This window comes from Saimiri boliviensis, chromosome 4 (assembly GCF_048565385.1).
Source record: "Saimiri boliviensis isolate mSaiBol1 chromosome 4, mSaiBol1.pri, whole genome shotgun sequence".
Taxonomy (NCBI): Eukaryota; Metazoa; Chordata; class Mammalia; order Primates; family Cebidae; genus Saimiri; species Saimiri boliviensis.
In genome coordinates, this window is record NC_133452.1 from 106,801,029 (window position 1) to 106,816,755 (window position 15,727).

Consider the following 15,727-nt stretch of genomic DNA (forward strand, 5'->3'; position numbering starts at 1 on the left):
AGAAAAAAGAGTAGACAAGAGGAGGAAGAGAGAAAAGTAGAAGAGAGGAAGAAAGAACAAACTAAAAAGAATTTTATTTGTTTTTAAAGTTCAGATTTAGCATTTCAGTATCTATTATTTTGGTTCTCAAAACAAATTTTTGTTGCCTTTATCAGAAGTATGTTTGAAAGGCTTAACATATTATTTATGTGATACTTCAATAATCTGTACAAAAAAATCACGTAAGTACATCAGAAATGTAGGATAGTTCAATGGTTAGTCTAACGTTATAATTCTTTATTGAAATGAAGACCGGAAAAAGCATCTCTATATGAAATGTATACAGACACTAAATTCTAAAGACATATTGTCATAGTATTTGTTCTCCCAGTGTTCTTCCATTTCATGTTGTCCAAAGGCCTTAAATATATCTAAATTTAGCTGATATACTTAGCACAGGCAATTTCATGAAGATATCCACTAATGTTACAAAACCCCCATCACCAGCTAAAGGCATTTATATATTCACCTCATCATTATGTATCCGTACTAGGCAATATGTATCCAGCAGTGGATGAACAATGTGTACTGACCAGTAATACAACACGGAGTGAAAGACAGCTACATCTTCTTCAAATGTAAATTTTAGGAACAGAGTTATACAGATTAGTTTGCAAAACGTAATGCTGTATATAGTTGAAGATAAGAAACTCCCTGTATAAAAAATATACTGTTGGTAAGCTAGTCATTTAACTTAGGAGTTTTATACTCTGAGATCATCTGTTGAGGCAGTTTCTTACATAGCTAAGGTAGGATAGCTGAGATTATACCTGGTACTGCAAGATTTCCACTTAAAGCGTTGGAGATGTTAATGAATATTAATAATTTCTTATGGAGCTCAAAACATGTAACATTGAAATGTGTGACAAACTATATTGGTTAGCTAGGGCTGTCATAACAAGGTACCGCAAACTGCCTGGCTTACACAACAGAAATTTATTGTCTCAGCGTTCTGAAGGCTTGAAGTATGAGACTGAGGTCTTTTCTGGGTTGGTTCCTTCTGAGAGCAGTGGCCTGAGGAGTACTTCGGCTTGTATATGGTGTTCCCCTAGTGCCTTCACATCATCTTTCCTCATAAGGATACCAGTCATGTTGGATTGGAAGCCTGTTCTAACCCAGCATGATCTCATCTTAACTGATTACATGTGCAACAACATCTCAATTTGGAGTGGGGAAGAATTCAACCTGTAACATAACCATTATCATGAAGTTAAAATGAAAACTGTATCGTCTGTTACTACCCAATTCTTCTTAGGCCTACAGCAGTAATATTTAATCAACATTTTAAGTTATATTTCTATTGGATTATGTTTATAACATAAACATAGATTATAAATCCTAGCTTTATTTCTATGTGAAACATTATTAAATTCATAGAAGAAGCTTTTAATGGTAACATTACAGAACATGAGCAGGATAATCATCAAAAACACTAAAAACAAACTTGCAGGATAAAATGTGTTAGCATAAGTTTTCATTTAATGGCTCCCAAAGGTATATTAATATTTACTCATAGAAAGTCCTTAATAGCATGTTAGCATGTAGGAAATCTGTAAATAACTAACAGATATATACATCTGAGTTTGGCTCAGATTTGAGATAGACATGATTATCTCCTTTTAGAGGTCCATAAAGCACTAGCTAATTTCACTGAGCTTTTAGTAAATACCAGAAACTATTGTTGTTTTCTTGCATAAATTTCATTACTTAATACATGAACTCTACAAGAGATGTTACTACTTCCTTCCCCAATTTAAGGAAATATGGCTTAAGGAGGTCAAATAACTCACCCAGGGACAAACAACTTGTTCAGAGACTCATAAAATTTATGAAACATTTCAGATATTAGAGATACAGTATTTTAGAGAAAAGTAGAAATGCTACTCTAGTGTTCTCTAAAATCTTTTTCTAATTTTTTCTAAAATTTTCTTCTAGCAATATATTGGTTGAGAAAATGATGCAACATTAATTTTTCAGATTATAACATTACATTAATAAATTTTCCAAACAGGCAAAAAAGTTGAGCACATTAATTTCCAAAAAGCTGTAAATTTTTATTTTTCTTTCAAAATAAACTATGAATCAATCCAAATCTACATTACTCATCTGGGTGATAAATTTGGTAATCTGCAATATCAAAAATGCTAGAATAATGAAAGATAAACTTTTTAAATAAAAAAGGATTGGCAGCAGTGGTAGAAATTACAAGTGTTGACTCATATCCAGTTGTCCTCTTGTGTCACTTTCTTCTTTCCTGTTATTATATATTAAATGAGACTTTGTGACTTAATAAGAAATATGCTCGCATGTGTTAAGTCACTAAGTAGTTGAGGTATATAGGGCTCCAAAGCATAGTTTAATCTACTTTGAATAATACAGAAACACCAAATTTCAGGTTTTATTTATTTATTTATTTTTCTGTCACTTTTGAGCCTCTGTAAAACTTACCAAAGAATTCAACAATTGCACCTACGCAGTCACAGAAGCCCAATGCAAAGGTGACTTCTCCTTAGAGAAATCATACTGGCAACACAAAAAAAGTAAAGTCCTACTTGCATAGTATGAAATTCATTCTTCACAACTCTTAAAAATGTATGGGACAGATGGAGAAACAAATCACCATCAAAAAATTGCCAGCTTTGACATTCCTGGGAGAAAAAAGTGCTTCCAAAAGAGCATAAATCTACAATCTTTCAAAATCTGGAGGACTAATTCACTTCATCACCCTCATCAAATTGTTAGGAATAGTACAATGTTCACTGAAATAAAACTAATGGAGAAAACAGAATGTTCTTGTGCTTTTGTGCAAATTAGGCATTTTATTTTAACTTTAGCATTTGCACAAAACCACAAAAAATTCTTCTGAATTTTAGAAACTGACAGTTTACCAGTCCAATAGCTCTAAATCTTTTATGCCTAAATTATATAGTTGTCTACAGAAACTATAAAATTACATACTTTATACTTGGTCAGAATATATTTGTAACAATCTGGATATTTGCTAAAACATTTGAACTATTAGCTACCATAGCAGGATCTGAAGTCTGACTTCCATTGATTCCCTACTTGTCTGCTAAAGACCAATGTGACCTTAGACAAATAATTTTGCTTCTTGTAGAATGCGAATTATTTCCACCTTTCACTATACTAAGGTTTAAAGGAGGCTTATACACAATAAACCGTTCATCACAGAGCTTGACACATACTGATATGGTTTGTCTCTGTGTCCCCTACCCAAATCTCAATTTGAATCATAATCCTCATGTGTCAAGGGCAGGACCAGGTGGAGGTAACTGGATCATGAGGGCAGTTCTCCCATGCTGTTCTCATGATAATGAGTGAGACTCTCAAGATCTGATGGTTTTATAAACTTTTGGCATTTCCCCCTGTCTACACTCACTCTATCCTGCCACCCTTTGAAGAAAGGGCCTATTTCTCCTTTGCCTTCCACCATAATTAAAAGATTCCTGAGGCTTCCCTAGAATGCAGAACTGTGAACTAATACATAGAAAATGTGCAATAATAGGGACCCTGACCATCCTGGGTGGCCTTTCTACACATGGCTGCTGGGCAGCCAGATGTCCAGGCAGAAGTCTGCTGCAGTGGTAGTGCCTTCATTAGAACCTTTACTAGGGCAATATGGAGGAAATATGTGGGTTTGGAGCTCCCACACACAGTTCCCATTGGGGCACTGCCTAGTGGAGCTATGAGAAGAGAGCAACCATCCTCCAGAGCCCACAGTGGTATATTCACCAACATCTTACAACCATGTACCTGGAAAAGCTGCCAGCACTCAACATCAACTTTTGAAAGCAGGTGCGGGGAAGGTGCCCTGCAGAGTCACAGGGGTAGAGATGCCCAAGGCCTTGGGAGCCCACCTCTTGCATCATCTGGTGTGTGAGTGAGACATGAAGTCAAAGGAGAATTTTTGGAGCTTTAAGGTTTGATGACTGCCCTACTGGGTTTTGGGCATGCATGGGGCCTGTAGCCCCTTTTGTTTTGGCCAGTTTCTCCCCTTCAGAACAAGGCATTTACCCAATTCCTGCACCTCTATTTTATCTTGGAATTAAACAACTTGTTTTTTATTTTAAAGGCTCATAGGCAGAAGGAACTTGCCTTGTATTATATGGGAGTTTGGAGTTGGACTTTTGAGTTAATGCTGCAATGAGTTAAGACACTGGAAGACTATTGGAAAGGCAAGATTGTGTTTTTAAATGTGAGAAGAACATGATATTTTGAAGGGGCCAGGGATGGAATGACATGGTTTAACTCTGTGTTACCACCCAAACTTCATGTTGAATTGTAACATCCAGTGTTGAAGAAAAGCCAGGTGGGAAGTGATTGAATCATGGGGACGGATTTCCCCCTTGCTGCTCTTGTGATAGTGAGTTCCCATGACATCTGGTTATTTAAGTGTGTAGCACTTTCCCCTTTGCTTTCTCTGCCACTCTACCATGTGAAGAAGGTGCTTGCTTCCCTCTTTTTCCTTCTGCAGTGATGGTAAGTTTCCTGAGGACCCGCCCCAGCCGTGTTTTCTGTACAGCATATGGAACTGTGAGTCAATTAAACTTTTCTTTTCAAATTCCCCGTTCGCAGGTAGTTCTTTATAGCAGTGTGAGAACAGATTAATATATAATGCATCCTTCACTTCTCCCAAATCCTTCTACTGTATTCTCAGGAACGTACATTTCAGCATTAGGAAAGTCCCCTTTTATCTTCCACCTCTTTCCAGAATATTCTTTACACACTCTCGTCCTCATAAAAACCCAGCTCTTTGGCCAAGTATGGTGGCTCACACCTGTAATCTCAGCACTTTGGAAGGCTGAGGTGAGCAGATTACTTGAAGTCAGGAGTTTAGGACCAACCTGGCCAACATGGTGAAATCTTCATCTCTACTAAATAAAATAAAACAAAGTAAAAATAAAAATAAAAACCCAGCACTTCCTAAGCTGGTTCCCCTAGTTCCCTGCAGTTCTCACCAGTGGTGTCTATCTTTATCACCATAGCACTGTCCACGGGCCTGGCAGTAGAATAGACATCTTTGTTCTTTATTACTATTTTCACACTATTCTCCCTCCCTTCTTCCTAAAAAGTAATCTGTTTTAAATCTCATATAATCAGTTTGTATCACCCACAAACCCCCATCGTTATTGCATGTGGTTCCCTCCCATTTTTTGCAGTTCTTATCTAATATTTTTCCGCAATTTTAGCTTGTGACTTATTATCAATCTCTACAACATTGCTCCAGTGTTTATTCTTGTGGGTTAAAGATTTATTTTGTTGCTCTTTTGAAACCTTGGCATCCAAGTCTCTTGAATTCCTCTCTTTCAATGATCTTGTCCTCTACCCTTCCAGAATTACTAGTTCCCATGGTCACACCCCAGTCCTTCTCAATACCAATAACTGCAATTCCTTTATTATTTCAATTTTATAATTGCCACTCAATTATCACCAATTTCTCTCTCTTTCTCATTGCATCTAATACACTAACCCCAAAATGCTTAAAACATTCTGGGATCTCTGATTTATTGATTCTACTAGTTTTCACCATCTTTCATCTTGCCTCTGTTCTTTGCACTCAGTTAAATTCTATGGCTAAATAATCATTGCCTTGCATAATTCTTAATTTCCTCACCTTTCTCTCATTTCATCATACTTGCTTAAAATCACAACCCTGGTTTAATCCAGCTCTCTACCTATTCTGTTTCTACATTCATGGGTGTGAGAAAATATCCCAACTGTGCTGACCATCTACTGTAAAGTTATGACTGCAAACCTGAAGTACACGTTCACTTCTGTCTGGCTGCTCTACTATATGTCCTTGATCAACTTATATTTTTACATTTGACTTCATTAGTCTACTCATTCTCCCTACCTCCTAGATAACTGTATCACATATTTTTTTGCCTCTCAAATATTCAACAGCTGCATTCTCAAACTCACTCTGAGCTGATGATACTGTGATGACATTTTATTTGAGGAAATTTATGCAGTTAAAGGGAACTTCATACATTACCCCATTCATCCACCTATAAACATCTACCCCTAATTTGCCTCCCTACCTGATATCATAAACTATCCATAGGTCTCTCAAAATCCCATTTCTTCATTTGTTTGCTAGATCTTGTTTTATATGTTTTTCAACCAGCCCAACGATATCACTGTGGCAATTTTTGGCTTTTCCCTACTATACCATTCTTTCTTTTCTCTCGGTCATTTTTGCTTCCTCCTATTCTGTAAAATCATACTGATATTGCTACCTTTTTTAATGGCCGCACAATCTTCAATATTTATTGCCTCATTTCCTTATTTTCCTAAGCCAAACCACTCAAAATTATTGTCTACATTAACCTTCACCTGTTTCTCCACATCAATTCTGTTTTAAGCCCACTACTTTCTTGATTTTGCTCCTATTCCAGGAAAACTGTATTTTATCAAACTTACATACAACTTCTAACCACTAAATGATTGATTATTGATCCTTATCTCTCTTGACCTATCAGAAGCATCTGACAAAGTTGATTGCCCTCTGCATCTGGACTTCTAGGACACCATGCTTGCCTGAGTTCTCTCTTTTATCAGTGTTCACTTCTCACTTTCTTTGCTTGTTCCTCTTCTTATCCTATAACTCTAATTTTCAGATGCTGCATGGCCCAGGTATTGGTCCTCTGTGACTACTCAGCTCCTTAGTGACCTTATGCAGTCTTATGGCTTCAAAATAAGTCAATTTTTGGATGACTCTGAAATATCAAGTTTCAATCCAAACTTTTTCTCGAAAATAAAGTTACAATCCAAACTTTTACTCGAAATTTTGATTCATATGACCAAATACCTACTTCAGTATCTCTAGTGGAGATATATTTCAAATTATCCCACAGAGTAGATGGTAAATAGAGAAAGCAATTAAAAACTGAATAAAATAGAGAGGAAATATAAGTTCACACTATTTGACGTAAGACGCTATTCTTGAATTATATAAGCAAAAAGTATTATAACAATGGCAACTTAAAGGTGCTATATAATGAAATAATTTTTAGGAATTGAATTTTAATAAATACAAGAATCTGTTACTCATTTTATGCTGTTTCAAATCTTCTAATTTTATCAAAACTGTTTTCAAACAAAGGTAGAGACAAAAAATTAGAAACACAAAGTAAATTACTATTAAAAACATACGCACATACAAATACTTAGGAAAATCAACAATAATACAAACTTTCAGTATTTTTACTAGACTACCAATACTCTATTCCCTGCCTTCCAAGTTTATTTGGTGTATTACTCTGTCATATTGAATAATAATTGTAAATAAAAAGATGACCATATAACACTGAAACTTTCATCACTCTTTGTTATGGAACCTACTATTTTAAATAAGAGTTGTAGAAAAATTGACTAGTACATGAAGAGTGATAAACCTTTTAAAATGCTTTAAAGTACAAAACAGAAAAAGGAATCTGACCACTTGCAAATGTATTTGATCTGTCTCATATGCTCTTTATACTAAAAGTAAGGACAGAAAATAATATAGGCTAATCTCAATTGTAAAAAAGATACAATTTCTAAAAATATATAATCCTGCAATGTATTAAAGAAATGACACCAAGACTAATTTGGAACCCAATAATACAAAGCTGGTTTAACATAAGAAAATAAATTAAAAAGCTACACATATTAGTAGACTTAATGAGATAAACTTACTCTTATTTCATAGAACAGACAAAAGTGCAAGATCATTTAAAAATGCATAGCAAAAAAAAATTAAAAGTAATTCATTCAGCCTAATAATACTCTATAAAATATGTTAGAATAATTTATCTTAAATCAAACCAAATTAATGGTACTTACTACCATCCTGTTTATTCAACACCGTAATAGAAGCTTTAGCCATTCAATGTGGTAAGAAAAGAAAGAAATAAAATAGATAAAGTTTTTTTTAAAGAAATAAAACTGATGGTAATTGCAAATATGTTGTCTACATGAAACAAAATCCGAAGAACTTAATAATTACAAGAACTAATATAAAATTGACCAAAGTAGCTGGATACAAAATAAACTTATAAAAGTCTTTATACAAACAGAAAGATTCACTTTGAAACATTACAGAAATTTTTTTCTAAGATCAAGAACAAGAAACTAATGCCCATTCATACATTTTTATTCAATCTAGTACTGGAAGTCCTAGCCACAACATTTAGGCAGGATAAAAAAATAAAAGTCATCTAAATTTAAAAGAAAAAAAATTCTTTCTTGTCAAATGACATGTCTTCTATATGGAAAACCCTAAGGATTTTTCAAAACATTGTTTAAGCTAATAAATATTTTCAATAAAGTTACAAGATACAGAATCTAGATTTTTAAAGTAGCATTTCTGTAACTACAAATTATCTATTAAAAAGTTTTAAAATCTCATTTACAATAGCTACAAATAAAATACTTAAGAATAAATTTAACCAAGAAAATAAAAGGTATGTACACTGTACACGTTCTCACTCATAAGTAGGTGTTGAACAGTTAGAGCACATGGACACAGGGAGGGGAACATCACACACTGGGTCCTATCAGGCATTGGGGGTTAGAGGAGGGAGAGCAGGTGGTTGGAGGATAGGGGAAGGGTAGTATTAGGAGAAATACCTAATGTAGATGATGGGTGATGGATGTAGCAAACTACCATGGCACATGTATACCTATGTAACAAACATGCATGTTCTGCACATGTACCCCAGAATTTAAAGTATAATAAAAAGAAAGCCAGGCAAAGAAAGATGCATATTGCCTGATCTTACTTATATGTGGCATCTACAAAAGTGGAACTCATAGAAACAGTGTAGAGTGGTGGTTTCCAGGAGCTGGGGAGGTAATAATAGGAGGAATGAGTAAATGTTGGTCAAAGGGCACAAAGTTTTGATTACACATGAGAAGTAAGTTCTGGATATGTTATACAGCATGGAGACTACAGCTAATACTAATGTGTTAGATACTTAAAATTTTCAAAAGGAGAAGATTTTAAATGTCTTTATGACATACACACAGAAATGGTTTGTGTTAATTAGCTTTATTTAATCATTTTGTAATGTATACATATATCAAAATATCTCTTTGTACACCATAAATATATACAATTTTTATGTGCTACTTAAAAATATATTTGCAACAGCTACACAATTATAGAATATTTATGAATAAAATGAATTTAATACATTTAAAATGGAATGTTATTAAGTAAAACTTAGCTGAATGGAGAAATATTCATTTTCTTTTATAGACAGGCACACAAAAACATCAATCCATAGTAGCAATATATTTAATTTGAATTAAAATCTCATAGGTATTAAATACAATTCTGCGTAAGTCTATAAGTTGACAAATGATTTCTAATATTTATATTAGAGTATATAGTGTCAAATCACACAAGGAAGGGAAAGGTGGAGTGACATGTACTCTCATATAATGAGACTTCTACAAATCTGTAGTATTTATGAGATAATAAAATTAATGTAGTACCTCATTCTATAGTAAAATAGTAAATTAAATATAATTAGAACAGAATAGAGAGTTCATCTATAGACAAACACATAAATGTGATTTCTGACAGAGATTGTATTGCAGATTGTCTGGAAAATAATCAACATTTAATAAAATAGTGACATAATTGTTATCCACAAGCACAAAAATGCACCAAATTCCAACAGCAGATGTTTTAAACCAAAACATAGAAATACAAATATTTCAAGCTTGTACTATATTGGGAGAAATAAGAAAAATAATATTTTAATTTCCCTTGTGAGGGGAGAATCTCTTAAGCCAGACATAAAAGTACAGACTGTAAAGAAAACTTTCATAAATCAACTATATTAAAATTAATATTTATAGCAACCTAATTTATAATAGCAATAAACTGAAAGCTATCTGCATAATGGATGATGTTCAGTATGTGAGTGATTAAACAAACCATAGTACATCCATGCTGTGACCACTACTCAGCAATAAGAAGGAACAAAGAAGTGATACATGCAAGATTTTTTTTCTTAATGAAGAGCATCATCTTATAAAAATTCCAGAAGAAACTTAAAAAATATTAACAAAAGAGATATTTGCTTAAAATTGTCTGAAATGTAAATAAAAAGTCTTCAAGGTGTGTTTATTTAAAACCAGCTCTTTCCTAGTATAGCCCATTGTAGTGAATCTTTCTATTCTTGTCTCCAATAGCCCAAGAATAAAATAGTCTTGAAAGTTATCAAAGTGCACAAAGACAACTAGTTTGATGATAGACTGAGCAATACATGTCAAAAAATAATGAATAAATAGCTTCAAAGTCCATCAACTTACAATTCAAAAGTGACAGCAGAAAATGTTTTTGGATATGCATAGGTTTATTTCACAGCCAGAGAAAATCCTCTCCATTAAAACTATTAAGTAGATGTTAATTGATAGTATTAATAATGATATCTTAGTGGTATTACTAGTATCTGAGGACAGAATGTTGAAAACGTTTCTGAGGTCCTGAGATGGGATGAGACATCAGGGTACAGTCCAGATCTTCAGCTCCATAAGGCAGGCATTTACCTGCTATGAGACTTGCATTGTTCTCAGCACCAGGAACAGTGTCCTTTGTTCAACAGGCACTCAATAAATACTTTTAATTGGCCAATTATTAGCATTAATTAAGTTAACGATAGGAACCCAAGAGAAGTTGATTCTTGTTTGAACTGACTCTATACTTGGTTTGAAAATGTAAGCATTTTATCATTTGTTTTGAAGTCTTCACCAAGGAATGATGTCAGCAACTCAGTCCACTCCTGTCTGCCTTCTCATTTTTCTGTTCTTGTTCATGTCACATTTCATTACCACTACAGATATTTCTGTGAAATATTTCACACCATTTTCTTTCCTCTGCTTTTCCTAAAAATATTAAAGTAGTCAAAATTTCGGCAAAGGTGAATGCTTTAATCTCCGTTGTCAAGCCAGCAACTCAAACCTGCCCTCTGTGACACTCTTTTCATTCAACTGTGATGGTGACTCAGAGCAGAGCTATTCATAGGGTTTATTGCTGAATTCTCTTTGACAGCATTTTCACTGGTAATCTGGCTTTTCACTCTTTTTTTCCCAGTCACTAAACAAGGCAGCTATAGAAACTTGCCTGGAGCTAAGATAGGAAGATTCCATTGACTTGAAAAAGATTTCCCTCCCTCCCTCCCTCCCTTCTTTCCTTCTTTTTCTCTCTCCATGTCTTTTTTTCTTTCTCTTTGAAAATGGAATTCCATCCTGCAGGAATTGAATCCTGGCAGGTAAAATGGTTCCATCAGGAATCCCAGCTTCATAAATGATTAATCATATACCAGTGAACTATTAACATATCCAGGCAAGTGCAGCAGGTGTATTCAGGCATGGCATGCAGGCTTAGCATTCATGTGGACCTACTTAGCTATTAAGTTGTCTAGACACACACTATTTGGAAAATTCAATCATTTAGCCAATATTTCTGAGGATGGATCTCACCTGCAGCTGTAAGGAGATATTTCTGTCAAATAAAATATGTAAAACTATCTTAAGATGATGATCAGATACATGTCTTAGCTGCCTACTGTTTCCAGCTGCACACAGCCTGAGTAGTTTCCAGAGACTCAAATTTTTCAGCATGCTTAGTTTAAATTAATTTAATCATGTAATAGATTATTGAGAACATCCAATGATAAATTCTGTTTGTAAGATGTATTTATTTGGGTTTGTCTTTTTTAATTTTAGAACTGTTAATGTGTCCCAAATTAATGTATTTGTTTTAAGACTTTTAATAGTTGGGGTGTTTTTCTTCAGAAAAGAAATAGAATCCCATAGATAAACAAGTTTCTTCTAAGTAACCCATATATATTTGCATATATCTATATTTACAAGTATAAGGAAACCCCACTGTGTTGAGGTTTAGCTGTGATCATGCAGTTACTGGATTTTTTCTCTAAGTAATTGACTTGAATCAGGAAAAGTATATTTCAGGCAAAGATAGGCACAATAAAACATACATATGCACCTGGCACTCACAGATGCACATGCACAAATAGAAAGAGATATGTGTAGTACATCGGTCCATACCTTGCAGTAGAGTTTACCTATCTTAAGAAGTGCATGAATTATTGTCCTTTTACTCTAAAGAAATTCAATTATGCTATCTTGAAGAAACTGATCATCTTGTACCAAAGTTGAAGGATTTATACAAAATACAATCTTAAACCTTGCTCTTGCTGCATGTTTACTTAATAGCTAGATTGAGAATGGAAATCTGATTGAATATCAGATCTTTAACAGACTGATGGGACTTCATGGAGCATTGTTGTTGACTCAGATAAAATTTATTTATTGAGTGTCTATTATGTGAGGATGCTTAGTTACAAAAAAATATGTTTTATGTTTAGTTACAGCCATTATGCACAGAAATATGACACTAGATGGCTGAATTATTAATTCAGATCAAATAAGCAAACTAGCAGCCTGGGCAACAAATACTATTAAAATAAATAAGACATTCTGAATTTAGCATTTTGTTTACATATTAAATCTTAAAAATGTATTAACACAAAAGGGTTAAAGAATAGTATATATAAAACATTTTGTTTGGTGACATACTGTATACTTTAGAGAATACATAATCTGTGAGTTGCTTTAAGAAAGAGGAAAACTGAAAAACTAGATATTTTGTAGCAACCACATTCTGATAATTACTTTGAAAGTTTTTATTTTTCAGTTATCTCAAAAAACTTTATTTTTCAGAATTGCAGATATAAAAAAGGGACATCTATTTATTTATTGAAGAATTTTCAACATTTTTACATACATGCACAGTGCTTATCCACAGTCAGTAATGTGATAATATACCTTTGCAGAGTCAAATTTGCAAACAAATGCATAAAATGAATTAGAATTCTTAAGACAGTAGTTTGTCTCGTCTCCCCTCCCCTTGCCTCCCTTCCCCTGTCTCCCCTCCCCTCCCCTTGTCTCTGCTCCCCTCCTCTTTTTTCTTTCTTTCTTTCTCTTTCTTTTTCTCTCTCTTTTCCTTCCTTCCTTCCTTCCTTCCTTCCTTCCTTCCTTCCTTTTTGTCTATACTTACGAGATTCTTAATGTTTCTTGGCATACGGTGGATTCTCAGTGAACATTTATTTATCAAACTTTTATTTCAGTTGGTCATGCATGATTGAAGCAAAAACAGATCTCTTTAATCCCAGTACTTTGGGAGGCCAAGGCAGGCATATCATTAGGTCATGATATCTCATGATATCATATCATGAGGAGTTCGAGACCAGCCTGACCAATATGGTGAAACACCATCTCTACTATAAAACAAACATTAGCCAGGTGTGGTGATGCACCCCTGTAGTCCCAGCTACTCGGGAGGCTGAGGAAAGAGAATTGCTTGAACCCGGGAGAGAGAGGGTGCAGTGAGTGGAGATCGTGCCACTGTACCCCAGCCTGGGCAACAACAACAACAACAACAACAACAAAAGAGTTTTTATATTTAATATTGTCTTTACAATCATGTTTTTAAATAAATATCAAAAAAAGTCATTTTAAGTGCATTTTATAAAGCCTTCTTGTGTATTAAATAACTTATACAACGAATTGGATTAAATAAATCCCAAACTAATCATTATTTTCCAATTGAAAAAAAAAGCTGAGATTTTAAGGAAGGGGATTTATAGTTCTGTATGTGAAAAATAACTACCAATTAAAAATAAGTAAATTACATTAATTCCTTTGGAACATAAGTGTATACTGACATAGAAAAGTCTGTAATTATGAAATACAGATAGTTGCTTCATGTTCAAACAAATCATGATATATGAATCTGATGTCTAAAAATACAATTTCTAGATAAAAAGTAAATGTAACACTATTTGATGTTTTGTCATTACTCTTGTGATGTTAAAGCAATTGCTAAACTATGTATTATATAGCTAAAAATATATACAAATACAAATTAAAGAATCAAACAGAAGAGTATGGAGAAAAGTGACTAGAAAATCATTAGCTTAATAAGGAGGAAAGATAGTTCTAAAACATTGAGCTCGATTATTATATTAACTATATTAGCTACAGACAACTTTACAATAGGCTTTATTTTACATGTAAATACACTTAAAATGTGATATTAATTAACCTTCCCAAGACCACACAGCTAGCTAATAGAAGAATAACTCCATAGCCCATTCTCTTTCTAAGACTTTTGTCATTTTGTGTGTGCATGTTGTATATTTGTGTGTATGCTTTTGCAATTCGTTTTTTGGCATATCACAAAAAATGCTTAACATAATGATAAATAAACCTGATATTCACCTGTTAAAAGAGCAGTCAGTTGACGAAAACTGTCATGCCAGAAGGAATTGCTAACAACAAAAACCCACAGAAGTCTTATCATGGCTAGATTTTAAGCCATACCTGGCTGCTGACATGCAAAACCACCAGCAGAGATGCTCTTATACGTTGAGCTACTACAGTGATTTCAAGGCAGTTAGGTTTTCTGTTTTAATAAACCACGTCCTTATTAACTAAAGTGTAGATCACTTATTTTAACCCAAGTGTTTATATTCCTTTACATCATCCTTATGCTTACTTAGTCCTCAACATAAATTTATGTGTTAAATCTAAAATCTCATATACATTTGAATAATTACATAGAAAAAATAAATATATTTTCAAATATATAGGCAAAAATAACAAGCTATTAATTGGGCATCCATTCTAGGAAAAATAATATGTAGCCATGTATATTTCCACAAAAAGTAAAATTACCTGAACAAAGTTAGAAAACAATAATGTAAGAAACAATGGTACTAATTGGGGACAAGCCAGGTTTAGGTGAAGAATGCATACCGGAAGGTGTAGTCCACCAGAAACCGCCCCCATAGACTAACAGAAAATGTCCCACATAAAAGTGGGAACATGGGCATGGTGGTGGGTGACTGTAATCCCAGCTACTTGGGAGGCTGAGGCAAGAGAATCCTTTTAACCTAGCAGGAGGAGGTTGCAGTGAGACAAGATTGTGCCATTGCACTCCAGCCTGGGTGACAGGCTCCATCTCAAAAAGAAAAAAAGGTGGGAACAGGATGATGAGTAGATAAAAATAGTACACTGTTTAAAGTTACAAAGGCAACCACTAGAAAGATGTAAAACAGTGATATTACTAATAACAACTGAAGTAACGAGGAGGAGGCAAGGGCTAGTATTGATCCTACATACTATTTTATAATTGGGTATAAATAGATAATTCAATGCTTTTTGTTTCTTATGTTTGATTTTCCTGGAATAAATAATTGCCTTTTAAATTTTCTTAGTTTGTTTTATTTGCTTGTTTACATAAATACCTATGGTTATATTTTATTGTATTATCTCATTGTCTAACACCACAATCTGCAAAATGTGATGTTAGACAACTAGAAGATATAGTAAAATACAGCCATAAATGTAAAATATTCCAGGGTACCCCTGTGAGTTCATTGCAGCAAACTCACAGGGGCACTCTGGGATATTTTATATTGTAGAGAAAAATAACCACACCTGACTGCTTCCACATACTGAGAAAATACTAGCTGAAGTAGACCACCCCTTCAACATTGAATTATTCTAGATTTCTCTTTTTCTTTCTTTCTTTTTTTTTTTTTTTTTGAGGTGGAGCCTCGCTCTGTTGCCAAGGCTGGAGCAC